The sequence below is a fragment of the Dipodomys spectabilis genome, unplaced genomic scaffold, assembly GCF_019054845.1.
Source record: "Dipodomys spectabilis isolate Male_0828 unplaced genomic scaffold, ASM1905484v1 ptg000449l, whole genome shotgun sequence".
In the NCBI taxonomy this organism is placed as follows: domain Eukaryota; kingdom Metazoa; phylum Chordata; class Mammalia; order Rodentia; family Heteromyidae; genus Dipodomys; species Dipodomys spectabilis.
Window position 1 is genome coordinate 3,539,062 of NW_024871126.1, and position 15,118 is coordinate 3,554,179.

Consider the following 15,118-nt stretch of genomic DNA (forward strand, 5'->3'; position numbering starts at 1 on the left):
CAATTCACTTACATTCTTTTATTCTATTCCATTTACTTTCATAAAAACTGGGTTTCCATAAAATGAAGCATAAAAAAGCATATGAACCCACTTACATTTTCAGATCTTAACAATATTTATTTCAGAAATTTTAGCTCTACAGTCAATGACATGAAAAAATACTAAAATATTCAAAGGATTTTCAGAAATTGCAAGACTTGCTCTGGGATGTTATGTATATTGGAACAGATATTCAAAAAGCCTTATTTGTTAAAGTTGCCATAGTTACTCCCACAAAAGAGCCATTAGTAAAGATACCTGTGCATGTACAAAACACCTTCAAATGCATCCACAATCTGGACATGACACTTGCTTTTTGTTTGTTCGTTTTTGAAAGGAATATCTAACAAGCATACCCACAATACTTATTTTCAATGAATAAGATGGGATAGTCAAACATAATATGGGTTGGATTATCTCTTAGTGAGAATAAATATAATCTTGCAAAGAAAGTGATTTTCAACAGAAATCCGGAAAGAGTTTATCCAACTTGTGTTTCACAGGAATCACCAGAGAATAATACCTGTTTGGTCAAGTTGGTCCAAATCACTCCATGAGTGTATCTTAAAAGTATAACCAATTTAAGAGGTCAAATACGTATTTTGTACTGACAATCATCTTATAGCAATAACTTACTAACTAATTATGTCTGTATCTTCTTATCTAACATACAATACAATCTGAAAGCGGTCTCTTTTTCTAACTTAATATTGTAAATGCTTTGATTATGATGTTATTATTAGACAAATAATATGTACAAAGGGTGGTTCCACTGAAATGACATGACAGAACACTGATAAATAAAAACATTGCAACACACTTAGCTTTTTCAGCCTCACCCTGTCCACATTGGCAAGCAACATTGCAACAGCACACGCACACATATACACATACATACATGTTCGCACATGTACACACACATATACATGCATGCTAAATTCAGGGTTTTTTGTACAAAAAAGTCCAAATAAAATATTAGTGATTAGCACAAATGATAATATGCCTTATTACAAAATAATACATAAACCATTACCACGCATGTTACATTTTACCTGCCTCTCCACATGTGACCACTTAATTTATTTTTAATTAATTAATTACCTTATTAATTAATTTATTTGTTTGGTGGTAATACTAGGGCTTGAACTCAGGGCCTGGCTTTGTCCCAGAATTTATTTTTTTGTTTCAGTTATCTCAAGGCTAGCATTTTACTGCTTGTACAACAGCTCCATTTCTAGCTTTTGCTGGTTACTTTCAAATCAAAATCTAATGGACTTTTTTTTCTTGGTCTGCTTTCAAACCACAATGCTCAGATTTCATCTTTCTGATTAACTACTACTAAAGACCTAAGAAATCAGTGTGGCTTCTACTTTTTCCTCTATAGTTATCTAATGTACATACTTAGATGGTAATTTTAAAATGAGAGTATAGAAGCAAGATGTACAGTGATGATACTGTCTTGTCAGAAATTCATGTTAGTAATGTAAATTTATTCTTAAAACCATACACAAAAAATACCATGATATAGTGTAAGAGAACTCACTATTGAACATTTGAGTCTTAAGAGCTTTCTAATAGATCCATTATTTATTGGTACCTAACATTAGAAAAATGTATGAGGCATTGGTAAAATAGAAGTGTTTTGCATGACTACATACATTCCTTCTTTTTATAAGACACTTGCTTTCATCTAAAAAGTAGGACTGTCTATTGTCTTCATGTGATTTTGATGATTGAAAGTGCTTAGTGAGAAGGTCAAAATGTATTAGTAGTCCTTCACTATCAATTCTCATTTTCTTCTTGGAGAATATAATGATCAAATCAATAGTTCAGAATCAGCAAGCAATACTTCAGAATCATGCTTCCAGTTCAAGTGGATCACCAGTAAGAAATCCTCAATACCAATTTCCAGAAAGTTTTGTCACAGATACAATCTCCCTGCCTTCTCTAGCTGCTTTACTTTCTTATTCCTTCATTGTACAAGAAAAGTATGATTCAACTGATTTCAGTCAGATCTGTTACTAGAATTATCCATGATTTATTTTATTGTCCGTAATTTGGTAAAGTTGTCTCTTTACATAGGCTACTAAAAATGTATTTACTAATTTCAAGTAAATACATAAATTCTATTTCCATCTCTTTTAAAAATAAAATTTTGTCTGTTCTACAAATTGATCAGAGGCATGGATTTTGTGGCTAGCTAGGTCATTACACATCTGTCTCTTTCTTTCTCACTACCTTTCATGGTTCTCATAATATGACTGCTCCATAATTATCCTCATTTATTTTGCTTTTATATTTTTGGTTTCATCATTTCACTTTTTGCTCTGCCATTTCCCAAATCATTTATATAGAAGGCATTATTTCCTATTTTCTCATGCCTAGAATAAGCTCCACATGAAGACATCACTGGTCCTCATTTTCAGTGTGTATGTTTGAATACGGAGGAACATCTTTCCTCTGCTCTCCATCAATTCCCTACTCTCCAATTAGAATAATTTCGAATAGTAAAATTGGAAAAAGAGAAAATTAATCATGTGAATAAACAGTTGCAGAAAATTCACCAGATATTTCTTCCCAGTTCAACCAATGTGAACTATTAGGGAAATACATGGACACCTCATTCCCATTGGCACTCAAAGCCTCTGGTTAGGCAATTCTTAGGAATATGGGGAACAAGATGAAAAAGTAAGGAATGCTATCAATTGCAGGAAAAAAAAATTGGAGAAGGATCCAAGCAATTTTCTTCATTGGGCTGCCGAAAATGTTCAGCTTATTACAGTGCGGAGACTTCTTTCCCAATAGGCCACTCATGTGAATAGTAGGGATGATGATAAGTATACCCCTCTTCGAGAAGCCTACAGTGGACACTTAGACATTGTCAGTGAGTTGGTGTCTCAAGCGGCACATGCAATAACTGTAGATGACTGCACACCCCTGCACAGTGCATATACGTGGAATAATACCAGAGTGGCTTCTTTCTTACTTCATCATGATACAGATACCAATGCCCAAACTAATGGACTCTTTTTTTTAAATTTTTTTTTGGTCTGGTCGTGGGGCCTGAACCCTGGGCCTGGACGCTGTCCCTCAGCATTTCAGCTCAAGGCTAGCGCTCTACCACTTGAGCCACAGCATCACTTCCGGCTTTTTTTCTGCTTATGCGGTGCTGAGGAATCGAACCTAGGTCCTCATGCATGCAAGGCAAGCGTCTACCACTGAAACACCTTCCCAGCCCAAATATTTTTGTTTGTTTGATTTTTGTTGTGGTGGTGTTATTTTTTTGGTCGTACATGGGGCTTGAGCTTTGGGCTTGGGTGCTGTTTCTGTGCTCTTCAGCTCAAGGGGAGCACTCTACCACTTGAGCCACAGTTCCACTTCCCCAAACTAAAGGACTTTTGACAGCCTTACATCTTGCTTTCGAGAATTGAGATAGTAAAGATATGCTGGATAGCCTTCTGTTGAACCATTATATAAAACCAGGCCTGAAGAACAATATAGAAGAAACTGTATTTGATATTGCCAAAAGGATAATTATGTATCACTACCTCTATGAAGTTGTGAAAGGCTGTACAAATTGTTCACCGAAGTCCTAATGGTCGGGTTAAGGTTCTTAAATTTCAAAAATGCAAGTCCATCTTTTGTGTCCCTACAAAACATTTTCACAATCCAAATAAGAGCAATATCTTTTTTTTTGGTCAATCATGGGGCTTGAGCTCTGTGCCTGGGAGCTATCCCTGTGCTCTTCAGCTCAAGGTGAGCGCTGTACCACTCGAGACACAGCTCCACTTCCAGTTTTCTAGTGGTTTATTTGAGATAAGAGTACCACAGACTTTCCTTCCCAGGCTGGCTTTGAACCATGATCCTCAGATCTCAGTCACCTGTGTAGCTAGGATTATATGGATGAGCCACCAGTGCCCGGCAGCACCAATATTTTACTGTAAAAATTCATGGATTCCGTGGAATTCTTCCAAGTGAATTTCTTGCCTTGGATGTAAAAATGTATTCAATAGTTTTTGTATACATGTATAATAATTTCTTCAGAGTTTGTGATTTTTTAATCAGAAATAATTTTAATTTACCTGTTGAAATGAGTAGTACAGAAACTAAACTATTTCTGATGATTGTCTGAAAAAGTATATTTTAAAATATTCTATATTCTATGTTTGCATAATGTTCATAATTTATTTTCTCCTAGATATACTTTGAATTCTACATTATTATATAATATATAGGTTCATTAATGTGTCCTTTCTGATTGCATTCCATATAGAACAGTTTGATTCCTTTTTTTCTAGGTCTTAATATTATTTTTCTTTGGGATAAAATGTCAGTGTTGTCTAATTTGAAAAGTTTTGTAAAGTTTATGCTATGTAAACGCCTTTCTGAGGTGAAGATTTAATACACTGATGTCAAACTAAATTTAATAATATGAATTACGTGTATTGTTACACTTGTAATTTTGTAATCAACTTTTTATTAACTGTTTTTTCATTTCTTGCATCTGAAGAATGAAAAATATGGAATACTTCTGAAATTTTCATATTATCCTTGTGCAAGTGCCATGTTAATCTCTGTATTGTAATTTGAGTATACATGCTGCTGAAGCATGTAATATCCTCTAAATTTAAGTAGTTAATGATGCAATCTTTATACAGGCTTATATCTATGGGTGCCTACTTGTAGGAAGGAAACCTTATTGTTCCTAACAATGCTATCGATCTTATTTCCCTTAAATTCTGTGAATAGTGGAAAAAAATTATATTGATCAGTCGATTGCTCACATTTGCAAAATTTTTTTGTCAATGACTATATTAAGTCTTTTTATTTGGTATTTGATCGTACTCTTAATTATTTATAGATAGGTCCAAAGGTGATGGCTTTTTCAAGTACTTATTTATCCAACTGAATTAGCTTTGTGGCCCTAATGGATTCAAAGTAAACATTGCTTAAGAGCTACTTCTAAACTTCTTCAGCTGACAATTTCCCAAATGAGGTGTTACTGGAACAAATGTCTACCTGAGCCTTTACCCTTCTTCCATGTGGGAACAGACCAACTAGAATATCTTACTCTGACAGCAAAGATTTTCTTACTAGAACAAAACTAATCTTGGTTACAAGCGATCATAGAGAGATGAACAGTTCAAATAGAACTGTTCAGAGTAGAAGGTATTTTATCAAAATATAATTGTTTATTATACCTTCCATTTCAAAAGTAGCTAATGCCAAGAAGGTGGAAAAATTGTTCGTATGCATGATTACTTTTTGTTCTGGCCTGTCTACGATCCAACCAGGCAGGAAATTACACTACTGCCTTTTTATAACCAAATATTTTCAGAGTTGCAAGAGAAGTGCATATGTTTCTCCTCGTTATTAGGCATTAAATTGATAATGTTTTAATCACAGAGTTTCCTCTTTCCTCCATGCTGTAAATCTACAAATGGTAAAACTTTAGGTCTAACTCTATCAAACACTGAGGTAGAGATAATGGAATAATACTTTAAAACAGAGTTGCCTTTGATACAGTAACTACAACAGAAAAATACAAAATGTGTGCCTTTTACTTATATATAGTCGTACATTTTATATTTATATGTGCTGATTTTATATTTCACACAATGAAACTTACTAGAATTAGTTGATAATTTGACAAATAAATTGATATTTATTTTTTTCCAATGAATAGAATTGGAATATAAATAATTTGGTTTAAAATATATATTAGACTATAAAAATTATCAATGCAATGTTTTTAGTATAAACTTGTGATACATTATAACTGTTCTTTGCCTTCTGAATCCACATGGTAATAAAACAATGTTTTCCTCTAATCTGTAATGGGTTTTACTCTGCTGCTCTGTTTATTGTTTTAACTCGCCTGTCCCAAATTGTTTTTCTCCATATTTCTGAAGCATTCCTACTGATTATTCCCAAATTTTGCTAAGATGTCTAAAAAATATTATTTTTCTTCAGTACCCATGGGTCCTAGGATCCCAGGTCCCAGTTACCTGCATCATCAGATAACAGGGGCAAGACTTTTCACTAAGGCCCATGCAACATATCAACACAAAGTAATTGAAGACCCATCTCAATTTCGCATTTCCTATATTTCAGGGCCCCAATTCCTTGAGATGCAGGAATTAGCAGTAAACAATTGTGAAATGCAAGGCAACTTAAAATGAAGGATGAGATCACAAAATTTGAGAGAAAGTACTGTAATTCAAACATTCAACTTACAGATGACCAGCCCATATGAGTGAACAAGTTCACAAAGTGTCATATGTTTATTTTTAATACCCCTCACCTATGATTAACGAAAGATTTTATTCCAACATAAGTGGGCCAAAAATAGTTCCTGGAAGGACAGATCCATAATTGGTCTACCAAAGCCCGAAAACTTGACTTAGAGGTCAAATGTAATTCAGAAAAACATTTGAAGCACTAAGGAGTGCTTCAAAACACTGGGACTTCAGTACAACATGGTTCTGTGGTATAAAAATGTCACTCTCAAACCAATGATAATCTACATTTAATCTGAAAGTATCTTCATTTTCAAATAAACTTGTTAAAATCAATTTCGCCAAAATAACATTTGACAAGTTGATGATACTTAGTGACATTACAAGTTTTTCAAGTGTAGGGAGCAAGTTAAATAGAGTTGAATTATTTACACAGCACTAATGCCAAACATGTTCAACCATTCATTAAAGTGTAGAAATACTACCACCCACAATTTGTGTTTTTTAGTAAGAGCCTTTCAGAAATGTGTTAAATAGATCAACCTCCTAAATTTCAAACCCAAACATTAGCTAATACATTTCATCATTTAATAAGGTACATTTTAAAAAATCACAAATAGTTGCCTTATTATATGTTATTTTATGTTTTCCCTCTGTCTAACATAGTAAGAAATATGACTTTAAGTCTTGAATATGGGTACTTATCAGAGATATGACAAACATAATATCTGTCTTCTACTTCTATCATATTCCTCTCTAGGAATAAATTTTAATTTTCTTCTTTTTCCAAAACTTATAGGTAGTAGAAAATATTATTCCATGTAAAATAAAAGAATCACACCATTGTACAAAGCCATTTATAAAAATTCATAGTTAGGAATACATTCTAAGCCATTTTTTAACTTTCTTTTTGACTAAAGATTAATCTTACAAACAGTTGAGAATAAAATCATGTTTAGTTGCTTCCCATCTCCAGTCTTGCAAATTGTTGCTGCAGATGAATGAATTATGGAAATATAAACTGGCATCAGTTAAAGAATATGCAGGATTGAAACTCCATGGAATGTATATAAACTTTTCAAAGTATTAATAGACAGTTTAACAGAATGACAATCAGGAAGTTGAAACCAGAGAGGAATTATAGTAAAGACATAGAATGAATGAAAAATGAACAAGGGGCAAGTACAGTTAGAATACTGAATGTACACATATGATGAAGGAAGTGGTAAATTGGAAATAAATCTTGGAGAAAGGGTTGGTTGAGAATGATGGAAGGAGTGACTCTGATCTAGGAGCATTGGACAATTAGATGGATATATTTAATTGTAACACAATTGCACAACCCTTTAAAATTCAGTTAAAAAACACAACAAGAAACAAAAACACACAAAAATCACAACCAAACAGCAACTCTAGAGAGTATGAATATGACCACTCAAAATTTTAATCAGTTAATGAAGGGCAGTCTTGGGAAAAGCAAACAAAGCTGTTCAAAGAGGGAAGTTTGGGATAGGGAGAATTTTGAACAGAATTAGATTGTCTAAGGTTATAAATCACCTATATCTGCTGCAAACAGTATCTTTCTTCTACGAGTTTTCTGTCTGAACTGGAAAATCCAGTCCTGAGACACACTTGGTAGCTTGTGAGGTAGAATGGAAGAAACAAGATCAAGAACCCATTACTCCACTGGAGAGAAAACAATCCTCTATATTTTCTCTAATCTCTCTTCACTACTCTTTCTTGATACTTTTAAGTCAAATTGCTTTTGAATTATATTTTTTCTTCTTTCTTCTGGCAAAGTAATTGGTCAAAGTAATTTCATTAAATATTATTTGCCATTTTCTTCTTTCATGCTGTTTAATTGGCCAAGTGAGTCCATAAAACTTCCCTCTTGCATTTGGTTGCCATGAAACAACATCTATGTTAATGAGGAGAAATCTAAAGTAAATCTTTGTCTCCAGAAAACAGTCCAAGAGGCTGTGATCACAAATATTTGGCTATATATTTTTTCTTTTACCTTGAAAGTCTTCTTGTATCTAAAGTGCCCACAAAAATAAGTACTCCATGACTTGTTGGTTCAATCAGAATTGTCTAACCTCAAAGATATATTTGCTAACAAGATGCTTAGAGGAAACCAAAAAATACTGCACTTTTTATCTTCTCTCTTAAGATTCTCCTTAGATACCATATCAGGAACAGTGAAGTTATTCTATGCAAAATTATTTCAATAGATTATTTTTCTCTTGGTCTTGTATTTGTTCACCAAGTTGTATGGAGGAGAATAGAGTTAAATCACCCATACCTTGGAAGAAAGTGTCTGTTACAAAAGGACAATGCTTCTATGTCCTACTTCTATGTCCTCTTATCTTTTGCCGGAGTTCCAATTAATCACAGGTTCTTGGCTTCAAGTCTAGTGAAGCTGAAGGAACATACGGGCTCCACCACTGCTACATCTTCATTATTTCTCTTTTAAAACTCTTTAAGTTGCCTCATTTGGATGTGGAATATATTTTCATGTCTTCATTCAATCAGTTCTGCATTGTAGTGAGCCAAATGCGCTCTGTAAAATCACTTTAGGGAGTAAAGATACTAACACAATTTATATCAAAAAGTTTTGGCCTCCCTTCACTGCTGAAGTCATTATGCTTAGCTAAGGCTTCTAAGAAAATTTTTTTTATTATTTTTTCCATTTGCTCAATTCTTTTCTAAACTTTTTGGCATATGTAATAAAAGAAGTCTTCACTATCTCATATTAATAAGAATATTATTTTTTGTGAGCCACTTAGAAATGTCAAATCATTGGTTTGAAGTATCCAATCAGATTTTTTTTCTGTGTTTCACTGCTTCACGTCCAAAAACATTGTGGAAAATGTTACAAACAGAAATGTGTAATACCAACACCTTCTTTTATTGTGGAGGGCACTTTCTCCCTAAATATTTTGACTCAAATTATCTTTTTCAGAGAATTACTGTTTGGTAATTAACAGTAAATTTACAAATTTTGATGCCTTATTTTTTTAAGAACTTTTAATTTAAATTCCAATACAATCTGGTTTCAAACAGTGATAATATAGTTCCTGGGTAAGGACAATTCCAAGGGAACCTAGAGGACTTACAGCAAGGTTTCTGAGGTTTGTTTGTTTAGTGTGAAAAAGAGCCATCTTCATCCACATTGCTCCCTCTCTACTAAGTCTCCTTGGATTTCTTCGCATGAAAGCCTATTCTTCCAGGCAATTTTAAATTTTCTTAATAGGCTAAGTTGTTAAAATTTTGAACAATTAAATTTTACTTGTCATAACTTTAAAACCCTTGAAAATCCTTTATCAGAACCGCAAATTCACCAATCCTAATTCCACCTTTACCATCAAAATGTTAACATGCTGTTTTCATGATATAGTATCCATGCAGCTATTATTTTCTAGTGGCTTTGTTATGCATATATATTACCATATTAGATGATGCTAAGCAAAATGAATTCCAAGATATGGAACCAGATTTTTTTTTCATTTGTGGTTGTTGTTTTTGATGAACTATGTGATTTCTGTTTTCTTTGGGGTGTTCCCCTATGGTTTATCCCTGCTGTATGGTGAGACAATTGTGAGCATAATGGTGAGACAAAGGACAAAAGGCAAACCAATGCAGTAGCAATACTCACAAGACAATATTTTGGAAATGTACTTCACAACTTGTGAGCGGTGAAGGGGTGAAGGAAAACTGTGAGAAAAATGAGGGAGTGTTACCAAGTTTGAAAAGTTATGATTTAATACCTTACAATTATTTTAACCCCACTGTACATCTTTTTTATAATAAAATTGAAAAAAATAAGCTGCATAAAATATAATTTCACTGTATTGGCACAGTAAATAATATTCTTTATGTAGTAACATTTTAAAAATCAATACTATTTGGCATCTAATTTGAATTAATTACCTCTTCTTTATCAGAGGGTAATCAACTTGCATGTTATCCAACTAGACTATTTTCACAATATACTTGCCAAATTTTTCGAAAAAGAATAAATTTAGTATTTTCTCATTCTAAAAATGAAAACAGTTTAATGCTATGGAAGCCCATATCTTTTAAAAGTAAGTAAGTTTTTAAGAGGACAGAATATATGTGTTCTTCAAAATTCCTATGACTAATAACTACTCATTTTTAAATTCTCAACATACCTAAGAGATTCAAAACAGTACCTGTTTGCATGTTATGTAATTCTGCAATAGATGCAGTTTCCAATGGGGTGTTACAGATTGAGAAGTAAATAGAAAAATAGCCACATTCTGATAGAGGAAAAAACTGTGAAGCATGTGTAATAATTAATTATTCAAGAGTAAGCAATTTTTTATAAGAGTAAGCTATTATGTCTATGACCATCAATCCCAAGATTTATGCCATAAAGTCATACTAGCCCAACAGTTTCCAACTTGTAAGGGACACCTTAAAATTCCTTAATTCACATCAGAAATACCTTATCTCTATTTTGAAAAAATACTACACCTCTGCTAATGTGACACCCTCCTTGTTCTGAAAAGAACACCACCATAAACTGAGCTGCATCATTGTTCCTCCACTGGTATTCTTGACATGAGAACACTTGCAAATATTATTTATATTTATACTTTTAAGTAATCATAGATATTCACTATGCTAAGAGAGGAAAATTATGATTCAAAGCTCACCCAGGCAGGAAGGTTTCTTAGAATCTTATCTCCAAAAACTTCTCCACAAAAGCCAGACTCAAGTGGCACTGAGGTTGAAGTGGTAGGTCATGAGCCTTGAGCATAAACAGGCTCAGAGACCCTATCCAGGCCAAGAGTTCAAGCTCTAGGACGAACCAATAAAACAAAAACAAAATTGAAACAAACCCCAAACATAGCATTTTTCTCCATGTATACAGAGGAACGTAAATAAGGAAATGGCTTCCTGTGGTACATATAGGGAGAAGAAAGCAGATGTCACACAATTACTCTCTTCATACCATATTAAACCAAACCCTTAAAAAATTGGTTTTTCTAAATGTATAAATTAATGTCATCCATTTCTTGGCAACTCTGTCTAGATCATTCATATTAACATGGTGTACATGAACTGTGCGAATTATCTATTAACTATGTTCTAATTATAACTCTCTTGAAATAATATCTAGGCAAATAGAATGCCAGAATCTTTTGTGAATTTTTCAAATAATCCGTCTACTTAAAAAGAATTTTGTAGTATCCTATAGAATATGAAATTACAAACAAAACCAAAAAATATGTTTTAAATCTAAATTCTAATTTGACAAGGTCTACAGAGTCCTACATTAGACGAACTTTGCTATTTCTCCAGACTTAAGCTTTTGTAATCCTTCAACATTTATTTGGAATTCAACAGAATGAGGCTTACTTACTTCTGCAAGTTTTTGGATGGGAATCATGAGCTAGTTTGCATCTAGGAATGTTCTGTAATGATGAGAGCATTTAAAAAACAAGTGAGGATATGTATGAGTTGCATTCAATAGGAACTTGACTTCTCAAAACATAATGACAAAATTAGGCCAAACTTCCAACTGTGTATTCGTTTTTTGTTGATGGTTTGTTTTACTGAGACAAAATTATTCTACCTGGTCCAGGGAAGATATCGTTAGGTAATTCTACTCTCTAATCTCCTGCATGAGTGCTAGAATTCCAGGCTTGTATCACATTGCCCTGACATAGTTTGTTTTATCTTATCTAGAAACAGATTAGCAAATCTGAACTTCTCCTATAATCTTATCCACTAGACTGACTGCTGAGACTGTTTATGTACTATTTTCAAAGATGGTTTAACATTTGACACGGGATATGAACATTTTCAGATGCACCTGCAGGCTTCCCTGATTCATTCCACCATGTATCATATCCCGTTAATAATGGTTGCTTGACTTTCTTACTATCTCTGGTCCCTACCTGTGTAATATTCTCAACTTCTGGGGGAAAGTTCACTTGAAGGCTTTCTAATATTAAAAATTATCACTTGATTCTAGTCTTACTCAGGACCTATTTTCTATTGTTTTCTAACATTCCTACATATTCTGAGAGTTGTTTCATTTGTATATTTTTGTATGCACCTATAAATGCCTCTGTGTGTATGTGTATGTTTGTATGTATGTATGCAAAAACCTAAAGCTGTAATTCAGCAATCTTGCTCGTGACTGGTATCCCAGCTTTTGGCTGGTTAATTATAGGTAGTGTCTCAAAGCCTATACTGTCCAAGCTGGATGCAAATTGAACTTCCCAGACTCCTTTACATCCTTAGGTTTTATTTTTCCAGGAGTATCAACTTTTAAACTTCAAACACTTTTGTGAGTGTAAAGTCTATCCTGTAGCCCAGATTTTTAACTCAAGAATTCATATAAAGATAGATGGACATATACATTACATATCCTGAGTGTACACTGTTAGAAATGTGATCATAAACCAAGTTGTTGTGAGATCTGAGGATTGGGGTTTAAAGCCAGCACGGGTAGGAAAGTCCTGGAGACTCTTTTCTCCAATAATTACCAGAAAACTGGAAGTGGCACTGTGGCTCAAGTGGAAGAGCACTAGCCTTGAGCTGCGTTTCAGAGGGACAGCGCCCTGTCCCATATTTCAAGTGACACGAAAAACAACAACAATAAAAAGGAATATAAGAAAAGGAAAGAAAAAGAAATGTGATCTTAGCCACCAGGTTCATTGCTAGTATAATTCCTGTTCCCTCAGGATAGACTCTTTTTTTCCGATTAAGTGTATTCTCCCATATTGGAGACAGAATCATTCTTCCATTCTCCTTTTTGCACATTTACATGATTAGCAAGCGTGATTTAGAAAGGGAGTGGCCTCATGCTTCTTGTTCCACTTAGGAGTAATGCTTTCTATATATCACTCCTATAAATCTACATACTGGACTTGGCTTTATTGTTTCAATGTTTTCTTATTTGTAGAGTCTTCTATATTGTATTGAACACTTATACATAAACACAGAACTTCTTTTTCTCCTATAATTGCTATAGTTTCTCCTACTGTTAACTCATGTACACTTGGGAAATTAATGCACAGCATATAGACTCACAAAAAATGATCTGAGAACCTTCTTCCCATTTAAAATTCACCTTAATTTACAGAGCACATAAGAAGTTTGAACAAAATATTCTCATGGATAATGTATTTATAAGCAATTTACATTGCATTTCTCTTTACTAAGTTGTCTCTGAAACACGTGTTACCTCATGTGCAAAAGTGTCTTTGTGCTATTTCAATGAAGCCAGAAAACATTCATTTTTTTCTGGAGCAGCACCATAGATTGTTAATGGAAGTAAGTGGAAGTAACTGTTACTGGATGTGGAAACTGATCCCAGGAGAGGAATTGAACATTGAGAAATGATAAAGTTCAAGTTAACTATTACTTTCCTTTTTACTGTACAAGAAAAGAATCCAAGGCTGGAAGGAAAATCTGTCCCTGATTTTTGGGTGTGTCCTTTACTCATATAAAGCTTGTCTGTAAACTTCTGGTTGAGAGTATTGCAAAAGGAAACAATATGCATTTGAAGGCCAGCATAGAACAAAAGGAAGTAACTTTGTTTTAAAAGTGTTCTACTGCAAAGAAGCAAAGATATGGAGGTTTTAAAGCGTCTTATGGATGGATGTTTCACTCCTGAGATGATTCTCTTGTTGCAGGAATCAGTTATCAATTCCTTTAGTCTGGTCTTGAGTTTTCCATAGCAATAAGGATTCCAAAAAATCAGGATCCAGTGAGTATGATCAGCAAAAGCAGCCTCTTCTCAGACTGCTACTATTTTAAGGAGAGTCCCAAAAAAATACTCAGGGTTTGTTTTGTTTGCTTGTTTGTTTAGTTTGTGCTGGTTCTGGGACTTGAACTTAGAGACTGGCCCCTGTCCCTGAACAGTTGTCTTTCTTTCACACCTGGCCCAAACCTATTACTCCACTGCTTGAGCCAAAACTCCACTTCTGGATTTTTTGGTGTTTAATTACAGATAAGTGTTTGACAGACTCTCTTGCCTGGGTTGGCTTTGAACTAAGACAGTAAGAAAGCTAAGTGACATTAACTGTATGGACTTCTCTTTTCAACCAAGAAATATTAGATGAAGTTTATTATAAAGCTAATATTTGACAATTTTTAAAGAAGAGAATATGTTTAGCAAAGAAGCCATAACAAATAACTCAGCAAAAGTAGGTGCACTACTAAATCATTTGGCAAGATTACTATTGACTTCATCATTCCTTTGGGGGAAACTTAAACCTATATTTGCACTTTTTTGTTGGTTGTGGGGATTGAACATTGATCCTGGCCACTGTCTCTCTTCTCTTCAGCACAGCTTGAGCACTCTACTAATTTAGCTACAGCACCACTTCCGGGTTTTGGGGGTTAATTGAAGATAAGTGTTTCATGGACTTTCCTGACCAGGCTGGCTTTGAACCACAACCTCTGGACTCAACCTCCTGAGTAACTAGGATTACAGGCATGAGCCACCAGCACCCGGCTCATATTTGCATTTATGTGCACTTAATGTCACTATGTAGACAAAGAATGGAAATATGAACCAAATGATGTGACATTGCCGCTTTTCAGAATAATTAAGGTAGCAATATTTACAATATTTTGTTACATTAATGACTCATGAGCTATGGGACTCTTACATTAGCATCCTCTTTCATCTTTGTAGGTGTATATAGTATTAGGAAATGTTCATAGATAAATACAGAAAGACAGATTTTTAGAAAGCAAAGATCAGGTATGAAAGATCAGCATAGAAGGAGATACATTCATCACACTGAGATTAAGAACTAGCCTAGGAGATTTTGAATGCTAAAGGCAATGAGGAA

General features: G+C 33.9%; 1 pseudogene; it reads right to left on the minus strand.

Moving 5' to 3' along the window:
* Positions 1–4,553: 4,553 nt before the first annotated feature.
* Positions 4,554–4,650, minus strand: LOC122097996 (annotated as a pseudogene).
* Positions 4,651–15,118: the final 10,468 nt, after the last annotated feature.